This window comes from Sus scrofa, chromosome 14 (assembly GCF_054392235.1).
Source record: "Sus scrofa isolate SSC_HxYL_T2T_F1_AM1 chromosome 14, Sscrofa_HxYL_maternal_Yorkshire_Landrace_v2.0, whole genome shotgun sequence".
Lineage (NCBI taxonomy): Eukaryota > Metazoa > Chordata > Mammalia > Artiodactyla > Suidae > Sus > Sus scrofa.
Window position 1 is genome coordinate 128,257,684 of NC_139396.1, and position 17,447 is coordinate 128,275,130.

The 17,447-nt window shown below is 37.5% G+C and overlaps 1 pseudogene; it reads left to right on the forward strand.

Annotated features, from left to right (window-relative positions):
* Positions 1–17,447, forward strand: part of LOC100624435 (cytochrome P450 2C18-like) — a 60,956-nt pseudogene that overhangs the window by 43,189 nt on the left and 320 nt on the right.

Sequence of the window (17,447 nt, forward strand, 5' to 3'; positions counted from 1 at the left end):
CTCCATCCTGTAGGTTTGGAGTTTCATACCTTTGTTGTCATTGACTTCTAGGTATTTTTTAATTTCCTCTTTGATTTCTCCAGTGATCCATTGGTTGTTTAGGAGCATGTTGTTTAGTCTCCATGTGTTTGTGTTTTTTGCAGATTTTTTTCTTGTTGTTGATTTCCAGTCGTATAGCGTTGTGGTCGGAAAAGATGCTTGATATCATTTCAATTTTCGTAAAGTTACTAAGGTTGGATTTAGCCTAGGACGTGTCAGTCATAGGGAATGTTCCATGTGCACTTGAGAAGAATGTGTATTCTGTTGCTTTTGGATAGAATGTTCTATAAATATCTATTAAGTCCATCTGGTTTAATGCATCATTCAGGGCCTGTGTTTCCTTACTGATTTTATGCCTGGATGATCTGTCCATTGCTGTAAATGGGGTGGTAAAGTCTCCCACTATTATTGTGTTATTGTTGATTTCTCCTTTTAAGGTGAACCTATGTTGGGTGCATAGATATTTAAAATTGTTATATCTTCTTGGATTGATCCTTTGATCATTATGCAATAACCTTCTTTGTCCCTTAAAATATTCTTGAATTTAAAGTCTATTTTGTCTGAGTATTGCTATTCCAGCTTTCTTTTGATCCTCATTTGCACGAAATATTGTCTTCCATGCTCTCACTTTCAATTTGTATGTGTCCCTAGACATGAAGTGGGTCTCTTGAAGACACCATATATATGGGTCTTGTTTTTGTATCCATTCAGCCAGTCTGTGTCTTTTGGTTGGGGCATTTATTCCATTAACATTTAAGGTAATTATTGATATGTATGTTCTTATTGCCATTTTATTAATTACTTTGGATTTGTTTTTGTTGCTCTTTTTGCTTTACTTCTTCTTTTGCTCTCTCCTCTTCTGGTTTGATGACTATCTTTAGTGTTGTATTTGAGTTGATTTTTCTTTGTTTGTGTATCAGTTGTAGACTTTTGATTTGCAGTTACTCTGAAGTTTTGATATGAGTCTATACGTATATGAGATTGTTTTACATTGTTCTCTTAATTGCAAGTTCATTTCCAGTGTCATGCATTTGTACCCACCTCTTCTCATGATTTCTGATTTTGGTGGTGTAATCGTGCCTGGATGATTTCGTCTCTTTACTGTATGTATGCCTTTACTGGTGAGCCTTGTCATTTGTGGAATTTTTGTTTCATGTTGCTGTCTTTTATTTTCTGCCTAGAGAAGTTCCTTTAGTATTTGTTGTAAGGCTGGTTTAGCATTGCTGAATTCTCTCAGCTTTTTCTTATCTGTGAAGGTTTTTATTTCTCCTTCAAATCTGAATGAGAGCCTTGCTGGGTAAAGTAATCTTGGTTGGAGATTTTTTCCTTTCATCACATTGAGTATATCATGCCACTCTGTTCTGGCCTGCAGAGTTTCTGTTGAAAAATTTGCCGATAGCCTTATCGGGGTTCCCTTATATGTTATTTGTTTCTTCTCCCTAGCTGCTTTCAAGATTTTCTCTTCATCTTTAATTTTGCTCAGTTTGATTATTATGTGTCTTGGGGTGTTCCTCCTTGGGTTTATTTTATATGGTACTCATTGTGCTTCCTGGATTTGAGTGGGTGGTTCCTTTCCCATGTTAGGATAGTTTTTGGCTGTTATCTTTTGGAATATTTTTTCTGTCCCCTTCTCTCTCTCTTCTCCTTCTGGCACCTCTATGATATGGATGTTGCTGCGTTTAATGTTGTCCCAGAATTCTCTGAGACTCTCTTCATTTGTTTTCAATCTTTTTTCTCTTTTCTGTTCTGCATCCATAATTTCTACTAATCTGTCCTCCACCTCACTTATTTGTTCTTTTGCCTCCTGTATTCTGCTGTTAGCTACTTCTAATGATTTTTTAATTTCAGTTATTGTATTTTGCATCTCTTCTTGTTTAAGTTTTATATCTCATATCTCTTTGCTCAGTGTTTCCTGTAAGTTATCCATCTTTGCCTCCAGTTTATTTCTAATGTCTTGCATCATCTTTAGCATCAACAATCTAAAGTCTTTTTCTTGGAGGCTGAGAATCTCCTCATGGCTTAGCTGTTTTTCTGGGGGTTTTCCTTTCTACCTCATCTGAGTTATAGTTCTCTGTCTTTTCATTTTTATAGGTTTTTGGTGTGGTGGCCTTTTTACAGATAATAGAGTTGTAGCCTCTTGTATTTATGGTGTTTGTCCTCCTTGTGGCTGAAGTTGGTATAGGGGCTTGCTGTAGGCTTCCTGATGGGAGGGGCTGATGCCTGCCCCCTGGTAGGAGGAGCCTATTCTAATCCCTCTGCTGGGTGGGGCTTAGTCTCTGGATGGGATTAGAGGCAGCTGTGTGCCTGAGGGGTCTTTAGGTAGCCTGTTTACTGAGGGGTGGGTCTGGGATCCCACCTGGATTGTTGTTTATCCTGGGGCTTCTAAGCACTGACTGATGGGTGGGGCCAGGTTTTCCCAAAGTGGCCACCTCCTGAGAAATGCACAGTGCTGAATGTTCCTGAGAGCTTTGCATCCAATGTCCTTCCCTCATAATAAGCCACATTCACCCCTGTTTTCCCAGGATGTCCTCCAAGAACTGCAGTCAGCTCTGACCCAGATTCCTATGGAGACATTGCTTTGCCTTGGGACTCAGTGAACCTGAAAGTCTGCGTGCACCTTATAGGAATGGGTTCTCCGTTTCCCCCAGTCCTGTGGAGCTCCTGTGCACAAGTCCCACTGGCCTTCAATGCCAGATGCTCCGGAGCTCTTTCTCCCAGTGCCAGATCCCCACATGTGAGAGTTTGATGTGTGGTTCAGAACTCTCACTCCTGTAGGTGAGTCTCTGTGAACCAGTTAGTTTCCAGTCTGTGGGGCTTCCCACCTGGGAGGTATGGGGTTGTTTTTATCATGAAATCACCCCTCATACCTCTTGTTGTGCCTCCTCTTTGTCTCGTGGAGTAGGATATCTTTTTTAAGGTTTTCGGTCCATTTGAGTGAAGATTGCTCAGCCATTAGTTGTGAATTTTGTTGTTTTTAGGAGAGAAGTTGAGCTCCGGTCCTTCTGTTCCACCATCTTAGTCCCATCTCTCTCAAGTAGTTTTTGTTTGGATTCCTTTCATTGTATAGTATCATAACATATGCGTAGAATGACAGTTTTACTTCTTCCCTTCCACTTTAAAAACTTTTATTCATTTTGTTTGTCTGATTACTGTGGCAAGGACGTCCAACACCATGTGGAATAAAGTGGTGAGAGTGGGCATCCTTGTCGTATTCGCAGTTTTAGTGGGAAGGCTTTCGGCTTTTCTCCATTGAGGGTTATATTGGCTGTGTGTCACAGGTGGCTTTTATTATGTTAAGATATGTTCCCTCTATACCCATTTTGGTAAGCATTTTTAATCATGAATGGATGTTGGATTTTGTCAAATGCTTTTTCTGCATCTATTAAGATGGTCATGTGGTTTTTGAGCTTTCTTAGGCTGTAGACATTGATTGTTTTGTATATGTTGAAACATCTTTGTGAACTTGGGATGAATCTCACTTGGTCATTATGTAGGATCTTTCTTAGGTATTTTTGGATTTGGTTGGTTAAAATTTTGTTGAGAATTTTTGCACCTATATTCATGAAAGATATTGGCCTATAACTTTGTTTGGTAGTGTCTTTGTCTGGTTTTGTTATCATAAAATATCTTTGGGAGTGTTCCATCTCCTTCAATCCTTTGGAAAAGTTTAAGAAGGATGGGTATAAGTTCTCCTTTGTATGTTTGGTAGAATTTGCCTGTGAGGGCTCAGATCTGGTTTTGCTGTGGCTGTGGTATAGGCTGGCAGCTGTAGCTCCGATTAGACCCCTAGCCCGGGAATCTCCATGTGACACGGGTGTAGCCCTAGAAAAGACAAAATGACAAAAAAAAAAAAAAAAAAAAAGAATTTGCCTGTGAGGCCAACTGGTCTTGGACATTTGTTTGTAGGGAGTATGTTTATTATATATTCAGTTTAATTTCTAGTGATGGTCTGTTTAATTGATCTATTCTTCCTTGATTCAGTATCATCTCTGGAAAGTTGTCCATGTCTTCTAGGTTGTCGAATTTGTGGGCATATCATTCTCTTTTATTTTTTATTTTTTGTATTTCTGCATATCTGTTGAGATTTCTCCTTTTTCCTTTCTCATGTTGTTTGTTTGAATTCTTTCTCTCCTCTTCTTGGTGAGCCTGTCCAGAGGTTTGTCAATTTTGTTTACCCTTTCAAGGACCCAGCTCTTGGTTTTATTGATTTTTTTTTCTATTTTCTGAATCTTTCTCTTAATGATTTCCTCTTTGGTCTTTATGGTTTCTTTCCTTCTGCTAAATTTAGGTTTTTTGAGGAAAGCCTGTATCACTATGAACTTCCCTCTAAGAACTGCTTTTGAGGCATCCATAGATTTTGTTTTTTTTTATAATTACTAAGTGCATTTTAATACATTTATAGTTGTACAACAATAATCACAACCCAATTTTATAGCATTTCTATCCCAAAGCCCCAGCCCATCCCCCCACCCCCACCTGTCTGCTTTTGAAACTGTAAGTTTTTCAGTATCTGTTCTGCAAAGAAGTTCATTGGGTCCTTTTTCGATTACACATGTAAGTGATAGCATATGATGTTTGTGTCTTACTGACTAACTTCACTTAGCATGATGATTTCTAGGTGCATCCATGTTGCTGCAAATGCCGTTATTTCTTTCCTTTTAATGGCCAAGTAATATTCCATTGTGTAAATGTACCACATCTCCTTGATCCTCTCCTCTGTCGATGGACATTTAAGTTGTTCCCATGTCTTGGCTGCTGTATATAGTGCTGCAATGAATATTGAAGTACATGTATCTTTTTTTTTTTTTTGTCTTTTGTTGTTGTTGTTGTTGCTATTTCTTGGGCCGCTCCCGCTGCATATGGAGGTTCCCAGGCTAGGGGTCGAATCGGAGCTGTAGCCACCGGCCTACGCCAGAGCCACAGCAACGCGGGATCCGAGCCGTGTCTGCAACCTACACCACAGCTCACGGCAATGCCGGATCGTTAACCCACTGAGCAAGGGCAGGGATCGAACCCGCAACCTCATGGTTCCTAGTCTGATTCGTTAACCGCTGCGCCACAACGGGAACTCCACATGTATCTTTTTGAGTCGTGGTTTTCTCTGGATAGATAGCCAGGTGTGGGATCACTGTATCAAATGGTAATTCTGTTTTTAGTTTTCTGAGGAATCTCCATACTGGTTTCCACAGTGATTGCACTAATTTACATTCCCACTAAGAATGTGATAGGGTTCCCTTTTCTCCACGCCCTCTCCAGCACTTATGGTTTGTAGACTTTTGGATGATGGCCATTCTGGCTGGTGTAAGGTGGTACCTTATAGCAGTTTTGATTTGCATTTCTCTAACAATGAGTGATGTTGAACATCTTTTCATGTGTTTTTTGGCCATCCATACGTCTTCTTTGGAGAATTGTCTGTTTAGATCTTCTGCTCATTTTTTGATGGGGTTGTTTGTTTTTTTGGCATTGAGCTGCAGAGGGTGTTTCTAAATTTTGGAGATGAATCCCTTGTGAGTTGTTTGATTTGCAAAGATTTTCTCCCATTCTGTGGGTTGCCTTTTCATTTTGTTTAGGGTTTCCTTTGCTGTGCAGAAACTTTTAAGTTTAAGGAAGTCCCATGTGTTGATTTTTGTTGTTATTGTCATTACTCTAGGATCTGGATCTGAGATGATATTGCTGTGGTTTATGTCAGAGAGTGTTTGGTCTAGAGACATTCATAGATTTTGAATGGTCATGTTTTCAATGTCATTTGTCTTGGGGCATTTTGAAATGATCCTTCTGATTTTCTCATTGACCCATTGGTTTTTTAGAAGCCTGTTGTTTCATCTCCATGTAGTCAGTTTTTCTCTCATTTCTTTTCCTGATGGTTGATTTCTAGTTTCATGCCATTGTGGTCAGACAAGATAGTTGAAATAATTTCTATACTCTTAAATTTGTTGAGGCTAGTTTTTTGCCCTGGTATGTGGTCTCTCCTTGAGAATATTCCATGTGCACTTGAGAAGAATGTATTTTCTGATTTTGTTGGCTGTCATGTCCTGAATTTATCAATTAATTGTGTTATTTATGATCTCTGTTGCCTTATTGATTTTCTGTCTTGAGGAATTGTCCATTGATGTGAATGGGGTGCTAAAGTCCCCTAGTATTATTGTATTCCCATGAATTCTCCTTTTATGTCTGTTAGTATTTGTTACATGTATTTGGGTGATCCTACGTTAGGGTCATATATATTGACAAGTGTAATATCCTCTTCTTGATCCTGTTGTCATTAAATACTGTCCTTCTTTGACTTTCTTTATGGCCTTTGTATTTTTAAATTTTTTAAATTTTTAATTTTTTTGCCTTCTTTTAGAGCCACACTTGCAGCAAATGGAGGTTCCCAGGCTAGGGGTGCAGTCGGAGCTACAGCTGCCAGCTTTTGCCACAGCCACAGCAATGCCAGATCCAAGCCGCATCTGTGACCTACACCACTGCTCATGGCAACATCAGATCCTTACCCCACTGAAGGAGGCAGGGGATCAAACCTGCAACCTCATGGTTCTTAGTCAGATTTGTTTCCACTGCACCATGCTGGGAACTCCTTCATTCTCTTTAAAATGTCTTTTAAAGAGCAGAAAATTTTGATTTAATGAAGCCTAGATTATCAGTTCTTTCTTTCATAAATTGTGCCTTTGATGTTGCCTCTGAAAAGTCACTGCCAAGCCTGAGGTCATTTAGATTTTCTCCTGTGTTTCTTCTGGGAGTTTTATAGTTTTGCATTTTATATTTAGATCTATGATTCATTTTGGGTTAATTTTGTGAATGGTATAATATCCTTTTTTTTTTTTTTTTTTTTTTTTGCTTGCAGGCATTCAGATGTTCTAGCAACAGTTTTGAAAAACTGTCTTACTACATTATATTGCCATCTGCTCCTTTGTCAAGGATCAGTCAACTATATTTATGTTGGTGTGTTTCTGAACTCTATATTCTGTGCCATTGATCTTCTTGTTTATTCTTGTATCAGTACTGCACTGTTTTGACTGGTGTAGCTTTAAATTAAGTCTTGAATTTGGGTAGCATTAGTTCTCTAACTTTGTTCTTCAATATTGAATTGGTTATTCTGAATCATTTGCCTCTCCATATAGACTTTAGGATCAGTTTGTCATTATTGTCATAATAATTTTCTGGGATTTTGTTTGAGATTGCATGTAATTGATAGAATAATTTGAGAAGAGCTAATATTTTGACAATATGAAGTCTTTCTGTCCATGAACATGGAAAGTTTCCATACATTTGATTCTTTTATTTTATTCATCAGCATTTTGTGATCTCCCTCACATAGATCTTACAATTATTTTGTTAGATTTACAACTCTTTTAATTTTTTCACTGCTGATGTAAGTGGCATTATGCTTTTAATTTTAATCTCCAGTTGTTCATTGCTGGTATATATGAAAGCAATTTATTTCCATGTATTAACTTTGTATCTTGCAATCATGGTATACTCCCTTATCAGTTTCAGAAAAAGTGTTCATTTCTTTTGGATTTTCTGCATAGATGATCATGTCACCAGCAAACTAATACAGTTTTATTAATTTTTCCCCAGTCTGTATACCTTTTATTTCCTTTTATTGTCTTATTGCTTTAGCTAAGACTTCTACTATGATGTTGAAAAACAGTGGTGAGGTGAGACCTCCTTGTCTCATTCCCGTTCTTAGTGGGAGAGCTTTGGGTTTATCACTAAATTGGATGTTAGTTCTAGGTGTTTTTTTTTTTTTAAATTAAGTTGTGGCAGTTCCCCTTTATTCATAGTTCATTGAGAATTTTTATCATGAATGGGTGTTATATTTTGTTAAATGCTTTTTTTTGCATCTTTTGATAATCAGCATGTGGGCTGATTTTTCTTCTACTTTTCTTCTTTTCTGATTTTTCTTCTTTGTCTTGTTTATGTGATGGATTGTGTTAATTGGTTTTCAGGTGTACAACTAGCTTGCATACATGGGATAAATATCACTGGCTTGTGGTATATAGTTCTTTTTATACATTATTGGATTGGATTGGCTACTATTTGTGGAGGATTTTTACATGTATGTTCCTGAGAGCCATTGTTCTATTGTTTTCCTTCATTTCAATATCTTTGTCTGGTTTTGGGATTAGGGTAATGATGGCCTTATAGAATGAGTTAGGAACTACTCCTACTTCTCCCTTCTCATAGAGATCGTAGTGACTTGGTACTTTCCTAATTAAGAAAATTAAAATGTAATTTTCTTGTTTTGAGAATACAGATTTTATTATTTTAAATTACATTTAGAATTTAAGTTTACTAAAATTTACTAAAATCCTAGCAGATTTTAAATGTACAATATATTATTGTTAAATATAGGCACAATGTTGTATAGCAGATCTGGAGGAATTATTCATCTTGTATCACTATGTGTTTATACCCACTGGTTAGCAACTCATCATTTCTCCCTCTCCCCTGATCTTGGCAATCTATAATTTTTTTCATAAATGTGTATCAATTTCATCAGATGGATTCTCTGCCTCTTCTTATCTTTGCTCTCTGTCTCTCCATGTCTGTCTCTGTCACATACACCTAGCTGGATTTGGTTTGCTACTTTTATTGAGAACTTTTGTATTTATGTCAGAAGAGACTGGTCTGCATTTTTTCTCAGCCTTTTGATATGAAGGTACTGTTGGCCTCAAAAATTAGGTGGGTAATTTTCCATGTATAACAATATGCATATATGTGTGTGTGTGTGTGTATAATTACCCCTTCTCTCTTCTTTTTGTGTTCACTTAGCAATCTTTCTCATGCCTAATTAGTTTGCCTAAGCTCAGATATTACGTAAGAAAAAAAATACTTTCTCAGATGATGTTTATCTTCTTCCCAAAAGCATTCCTCCTTCCTCCACTAGGCTGACAGAATTACATAACACCTCCTGTTTCCGAATTAGATATTAACACAGTCAAAAGTTGATTATAGATGCTGGTTTACCTTTCCAGGTTTCTTCCAGCTCTGGAATCTTGAGCCTAATTTTTGTCAGCAGCTTTCCCCTGCTTTCTAACATATGGTTTGTTTTTATTCAGACTTTCTAGTTGGTATCCTACAAACTACTCCCATTCGAAGCCTGCATACGTTATCTTATTATGTATAAAAATCAGATAACTAGACATTCTACCTTGAAGGGAAAGGGTTTGTGAGTTTATTAAGATTGAAATTACTACTGCTATCTTCTGGGAAGAGGGAATTCTGAGTATCTGTGTTGTCCCATGTGGTAGCCACAAACCACATTGCCTAGTGAGTGCTTAAAATGTGATTAGTGCAATTGAAGAACTGAATTTTAACGGTTATTTACTTTTATTTATCTTTAATTTATCTTTTGAAATGATTGTAATGTTTTCCATCGTAGTTGGTTTACAGTGTTCTGTCAACTTGCTGCTATACAGCAAAGTGACCCAGTCTCACACACACACACACACACACACACACACACACACACACACACACACACATTCTTTTTCTCACATTAGCCTCCGTCATGCTCCATCACAAGTGACTAGAGTTAGTTCCCGGTGCTATACAGCAGGATATTTAACTTTAATTTCAGTATAAATAGCCATGGATCACTCAAGGCTACTGTGTTAGAACTGATCTAAGGTTTTTTTGGTTTTTATTTTTTTCCCCCTGTAATATGAGTTTAGAAATTCCTCATCCTTAATTACGCAGCACTAAAAACTTGGAAAACTGCTGTTCTCCTCTTGGCACAGTGGAAATGAATCTGATGAGGAGCCATGAGGTGGCAGGTTCAATCCCTGGCCTCACGCATTGGATTAAGGCTCTGGCATTGCCATGGGCTGTGGTGTAGTTTGCAGATGCAGCTTGGATCTGGCGTTGCTGTAGGTGTGGTGTAGGCCCACTGCAACAGCTCGGATTAGACCCCTAGACTAGGAATCTCCGTATGCCATGGGTGTGGCCCTAAAAAGACAAAAGAGAAAAAATAAAAAATATAGAAAAACTTGGAAAACTAAAAGCAATGTAAGTTTGGTGCAATTTCATTTGGTGGTCTAAACCTCACTTGAACAATTTAAATTTCTTATTGATACTACTTTGTGTAAATATTCCTGTCCTGATAAAGACATTTGTGAACTTTTCTTAATGCTAACCTTGTTTACTTAAATAAAATGTGGCAAGTATTAAATCAGGTAACATATGCAAAATACAAGGTAAAAACTATGAGACACTATTTTCATCTGTCAGAGAGATGAAGTCAGACACTAAACAAACATTGTATTGGTGAGACTATTTGTATGTAAGAACTTTCAAGTGCCACTGGTAGGATTATAAATAAGTACATCTATTTTTGGAGGACAGTTCAGTCATATCTATTAAAAATACAATATAGTGTATTGTACTGCAGTAATTGAAATTCTTAGCATCTACTGCAAATGCTAAAGAAGGAATGTCCAAAAAATTCATCCTTGCATTATTACTTGTGGTAAAAAAATATCTTGATGAAGTACCTGTTGTGGTGCAGCAGAAATGAATCAGACTAGGAACCATGAGGTTGTGGATTCAATCCCTGGCCTAGCTCCGTGGGTTAAGGAACTGGTGTTGCATTGAGCTGTGGTGTAGGTTGCAGACATGGCTCGGACCTGGCATTGCTGTGGCTGTGTTATAGGCCAGCAGCCACAGCTCTGATTGGACTCCTAGCCTGGGAACCTCTGTACGCTCTGGGTGTGGCCCTAAAAAGACAAAAGACCAAAAAAAAGCTTGACCTATCTAAATGTTCATTAGTAGTGCAATGGCACATTTGCATTATGACACATAAAAAGGCAGATGTATGTATGTTGATATGGGACAATATCCAAATCATTTTATTGAAGAAAAATATCATGATCCAGTAGATGCTTGTCATTGGGTTAAAAAAAAGAAGAAAGTGGTAAGGGGCATAAATGTGTGTAAGATTTTCTGCCAGATATGCTTAATATCTCTAGAAGGACATATAACTAGTTGGTGGGAATGGTTATGTTTGGAAAGTCTAAAGGGGTTTGTATCGTTAGATTTGATTTCCTTTTCACCATATATACTTTTTGTAACTTAATATATTCCTCAATTTTTTACTTGAGATATAAGCTATGTCAAAGAAAATTCACCTTTTTAAGAGTAGAGTCTAAAGAGTTTTGAATAATATGTGAACTATCATTGCAACTAAGATAAAACATTGTCCTCACCTCCAAAAGTTCTCTTATTCTTCTTTTGCAGCTGATGCATTTCCCCTAATTCTAGCTGGTGGTAACCACTTGTCTGTTTTTGGCCTACAGATTTGCCTGTTCAAGAGTGCAATATAATAGAAGGTGACACAAAGGAAATAAGCTGTCATTAACTCATGTCTTTGTCTCTTTTTTATGTGGCAGACTGTGTTTGAGATTTATCTTTGTTATTGCATGTATCATTAGTTTATTCCTTTTTGTTGATGGGCAGTCCATCATACGGAGTAAAGCAAATTGTTTATTCATTTACTAATTGATTGATGTTTGGGTTATTTCCAGTTTTGGGCTCTTTGAATAAAGATGCTACAAATAATTGCATACAGGTTTTTGTGCCAACCTAAGTTATCATTTCTTTTGGGTCAATATTGAGGAATGGAATTGTGGCTTAAATGTTTAACTTTATTGAAAAACATGCCAAACTGTTTTCTGTGTGGCTGTGACCTTTTACATTCCCACACTAGCACACCTGAGCGTTCCAGTTGCTCAAGGTCCTCTCGTTGTTGTTAGCGGTCTTAAATTTTAAGACACTGCAGTGGTTGTTTAGTGATATTACATTTTGTGTTATTTCTGTTTTCTCAGTGAATGATGATATGTGGCTTCTTTGCTTTTTCTTTTTGACTGATCCTGTGGCATGTGGAATTTCCAGGGCCAGGGATGAAACATGTACAATAGCGGCAGCCCTAGCTGCTTCAGTGACAACGCTAGATCCTTAACCTGTTGCAGCACGAGGAAACTTCCTGGCTTCTTTTCATGTAATGATTGGTTATTCATGTGTGTTCATCGGTAAATGCTTTCTCAAATTATAATGGTCCTGTTTTTATTGAAATGTTGTTATTTAATTACTACGGTTCTTTCTATATATTTGTATGCTATCTGTTTATTGTGCCTAAGTGTTGCAGGTCTTTACTCCCAGTGTGTATCTTTTTCTTTCTATTTTTGGTGTCTAAGAATGTCTTTCAGAGAGCAGAAGTTTACAGTTTTGATGGGGTCCAGTTTATTCATTATTTCTTTTATGACTTGTGCTTTTTGTGTCATATTTCTTTTCCAGCATGTGTTATTAAAATACTTGTGCTTTTAATAAGTTTTTTACTTTTATATTTAGGCCTATGATCCCTAAGTACAAAGTTTATTTGTGCTTAGGATGTGAAGTCATGATTGTACTTCATTTTTTTTCTTTATGGATATCCGCTTGTCCTGACACCACTGGCTGAAAATATACCTTTTTTTTGATGATACGTGCCTTTTAAAATCTTTAACAGTTTTCTGTACTATTATTTTTCTTTTATTGTATCTATTTTTTTTTTTTTGTCTTTTTGAAAGGCTTACCCACATCATATGGAAATTGCCAGGCTAGGGGTCGAATTGGACCTACAGCTGCAGGACTTTGCCAACAGCCACAGCAGTGCAGGACCTGAGCTGCATCTGTGACCTACACCACAGCTCATGGCAACACTGGATCCATAACCCACTGAGCAAGGCCATTCATCGAACCCACATCCTCATGGATGCTAATTGGGTTTATTACCACTAAGCCACGAAGGGAACTCCTATTTGTTTTATTTTTTTATTTTTATTTTTAAATATTTTTAGGGCTGTACCTGCAGCATATGGAGGTTCCCAGGCTAGGGGTCTAATCAGAGCACTGGCCTATGCCACAGCCACAGCAACACCAGATCCGAGCCGTATCTGCTACCTACACCACAGCTTATGACCTTAACCATTGAGCGAGGCCTGGGGATTGAACCCACATCCTCATGGATACTAGTTGTGTTTGTTAACCGCTGAGCCACGATGGGACCTCCTTGAATTTTTATTTGTATTTTTTTAATGGCTATAACTGTGGCATATGGCATTTGCCAGCCAAAGGACTGTATATAAGCCTCAGCTGAGACCTACACAGCAACTACAACAATGCCAGATCCTTTAACCCACTGTGCCAGGCCAGGGGTTGAACCTGCACCTCCATAGTCACCTGAACTTCTGCAATTGGATTCTTAACCCACTGTGCCCTGGTGGAAACTGTCTGTATTATTTGTCTTAAAATATACAAGGCAATACTTTTAAAAGTAAAATTAGGGACCTTAAATATGATAAAGGGTGGAATTATCCCCCAGTTTTGAATTTAAAATATTTTTAAATTTAAATAGTATTTAAGCATAAAATGGATGTATCTAACATAAATGAAATTTGTGTATATATCTACATTTTAACTGCATATCTATGAGTCTTCTATGATACTTAACATCTAAGTACTTCAGTATGTACCTGAACAAGGACTTTATCTACAAAGTTTTATCTATAAAGCTTTCACACTAAGGGAATTATCATCTATGGCATAGTTTTATCTCATATATATGCTATAATTACATGTTCTTAGTTATCCTAAAATATCTTGTAAAACTTGTTTTTTGTGTTGTTTTCTTTTGTTTGTTTGTTTTGTGGGTACATCTAGTATCCAATCAAGACACAGGTATTTAATTTGATTGTCTGTGCCTTTTAGTCCCTTGTTTTCAAGAAGAGTTCCTGTTCCTTTATTTCATTTTAGTACATTGACAGTTTTGAAAAACTGGGACAATTATTATGTTTAATGTTCCTCAGTATGGCCATGTGTGGTTGTTTCCTTGAGATTAGATTCCAGTTCTGTGTATTTCACAAGAAAATTACATATGTGATTTTGTGTATGTCTTACTGCATCACAGTTTGGCTGAAGACATGTAATGTCAGTTTGTCCCATTATCAGTGATGCTGAGGTAATCCGTTTTTAAGGAATGTGTGTGCATATTGCTCCTTTGTTGAGGTTCTAGTTCTCACAGGTGGTTAATAAAAAATATCTCTAGCATAGTACTTTAAAGACCTTGTGAATACACTGTTTCCTAACTCATTCATCCAACAAGCGTAGTAGCATTAATTGATGATCTTTACTTGAAATGTTGAAAAATGATAGTTTTTCTAATTTTATAATTTCACTTTTTTAAACCTAGAATGCATCCATAGTGAAGTGTTCCCCCACATTTTAAACTGAGAGAAACAAATTTCCATCCCAAGATAAATACTCAGCAGTTGTTAGTGTATTTATAATATTATCTACAAAGTTATATTTTCTCTTGGGCAAATTTTCTTTTTTATTGTGGTAAAACACACATAATATGAAAATTACCATTTTAGCTATCTTAAAGTGGACAATTCACTGCAACATAGTGCCTTCACAATGTTGTGCCTCCGTAGCTACTCTCTAATACCAGAGCATTTTCATCCCTCCAAAAGGAAATGCCTCACGCAGTAAGCACTCATTGCCCAGTCCTCCGTCCCTCCATCCCCTGACAACCTCTGATCTGTTTCTGTGTGTATGGATTTTTCCTTTTGTTATTTTTAATCAGATCAGACCTCTCCTTTCAAAAGCCCTATAAACAGTTTCCAGATACATCTGACTTCAAGAGCCAACAGAGGCTTCCATTTTAAACGGTAAATACACATGAGATATGTGTAAAACTGAAGTAATGAAATAGAGCAAAGGGTGGGACAGAGAACAGTGTCCAAACATTGTGATAAATACAGGGAATTCAGATGTCAGCACACAAGTGACCATGTACTCAGTCTTTCAAATGCTTTTGGAGGCCACTTGAGTAACGTCATTGCCACTGATGTTAAGCTCATCCCCCTTTTGCACTTGGCCTGTCTGTCTGGGATTGCCATTGCCCTTATTTAGACCTGGGACCCCTCAACTATAGATCAAAAGATTGGACTAAATGATTTGCAACATTTCTTCCAGCTTCATGACTTCTTTATAACAAAGTTTATCTTCATTTTCATCCCAGGGCACAACTGTATTAACATCACTGACGTCTGTGCTACGTGATGACCAAGAATTCCCCAACCCAGAGGTGTTTGACCCTGGCCACTTCCTGGATGAGAGTGGCAACTTTAAGGAGAGTGACTACTTCATGCCTTTCTCAACAGGTAATGAACATTAATTTCCTTAGGTACTTTAGGGGACAAGATACCATTCAGGGCATGGTTGGAACTCAATGGTGTTCACTCTGGAGCTGGTGGAATTGCTTTTTGTCCATGATCCTGAGCACCAGTCCCAATGCCATGCACTTTCCACCCCATCATACATCCCCAGTATCAGAAGTCTGGGAAAAGTCTGACCCAGTTCTGCCAAAATGAAAAAGCTAGAAAACATGCAATTGATGGCTTTTGATGCCTGCTTTGGGTCTTGCTCCGTATGTTCCAAGATGTCAGGGACTGAAACCTCCCTTCAAAAGCATACATTTTAGCAGAGCAGAAAAATAATTAAATGGAGTATTATGATTCAGGGTGATCCATGCTTCAGTTGAAGCGTGAATATAATTCTGAGGAAACCCAGATAGGGAAAGATTCTATTGCCTGTGAAGATCATAAAGAGGAAGTGATATGGGACATGGGTCCTGAAGGAAGTTTAGGAGAAGAGCACCTTAACCAAATGGAAAAGCACGAGTCAAAGCTAGAAACCTCATGGCGCATTGGAGATTGATGAAAGGTGTGTATGGCTAGGTGAGTGTATGGAGGAAGGACAACATGAGGGCATGGTGAGAAGATAGCCATCTGCCAGTTGAGGAGCGAGGCCTTTGATGAAATCATAACAGCCAACACCTTCATCGTGGATGTCTATCCTCCAGAACTGTGAGGAAATGAACTTCTCTTAAGAGAAACCCAATATACCACATGAAATTAACACAGCATGTGAGTCAATTATAGTCCAATGAAATTTTTTTAAAAAGGAGGCGGGCTGGAGATGACCCTGAGCTGTGCCAGCATTTAGAGAATGACCATTTTTATGAATATTCAGTGTGTACTTACCAATGAACGCACATTATCTTTTTCCTGTGCACATTTTTTTTGGGTTAATCTTTGCTTGCTTGATCTGTAAGTTCCTCGAATGTGTTCTAATTTCCAGAGTACATTTTTGCCTTCTTCTTTTCTCAGTAACAACAACAACAGCAGCCACTACCCCCAGTATGGAGGTTCTTTAACAAACTGAAAACAGCGTTACTATCTGATCTAGCATTCCCACTCCTGGGCATATATTTTGACAAAACTCTAATTCAAAAAGATAAATGCACTCCAGTGTTCATAGCAGGACTCTTTGTAACAGCCAAGATGAGAAAGTAACCTAAATGTCCATTAACATTGATTAAAGAAGATGTGGCATATATACCCAATGGAATATTACCCTGCTATAAAAACAGAATGAAATCATGCCATTTGTAGCAACATGGATGAACTTAGAACTTATCATACTAAGTGAGTAAGCCAGAAAGAGCTAGACAGATACCACATAATATCACTTAAATGTGTAGTCTAAAATATGATACAAATGGACTTATTTGTAAAACAGAAATAGACTCATAAACATAGAATACAAACATATGGTCACCAAAGAGAAAAGGGGGTGGGGGAGGGATAAGTTATGCCTTTGGCATTTGCAGATACTAATGACTCTATGCAAAATAGCTAAACAGGTCCTACTGTATAGCACAGGGAACTATATTCGCTATCCTATAATAAACCATAATGGAAAGGACTGTGAAAAAGAATATATATTTTATATATATTCAGTTTTATGTATATGTATATAAAAACTGAATAACTTTGCTGTTTACCAGGAATTAACACCACATTGTAAATCAAATGTATCTCAATATTTTAGAAGCATGGATATGGCTAGCACTGGGAGGAGACAGTACAGTAGCGTAGCAGTGAAGAAGGGCAGGAATGATATGGAACATTAGATGGGAACAAAGTATGAAGAACCAGTTCAACCCATTTGGACCTTATCTCATGAAACAGGTGGGAGAGAGACATTTACTATTTTACGGTGGGAGAGTGACACATTTAGACTTGTGCTTTTGATAGTACATGAAGGAGAAATATTTGGCTGAATTTGGTGCCAGAGGTGGAAAGGAAAATATAGATATATGAGGTCCCTCTTTTCACTTCTTTTCCTCTCAACCCGCCTGCACAAGCAGAGTGGAGGTGTTTCTGCAAAGTCGGATAGAAACTGGAGATGGAAAAGAGCAATTATAATGTGGGAATATGTAATGAAGTGGTTGACATAGAGCTGAATGCAATAAATATTTGTTGAATGGAAGTTTCCCTTTAAGCTATTTGGTGGATTGAAAG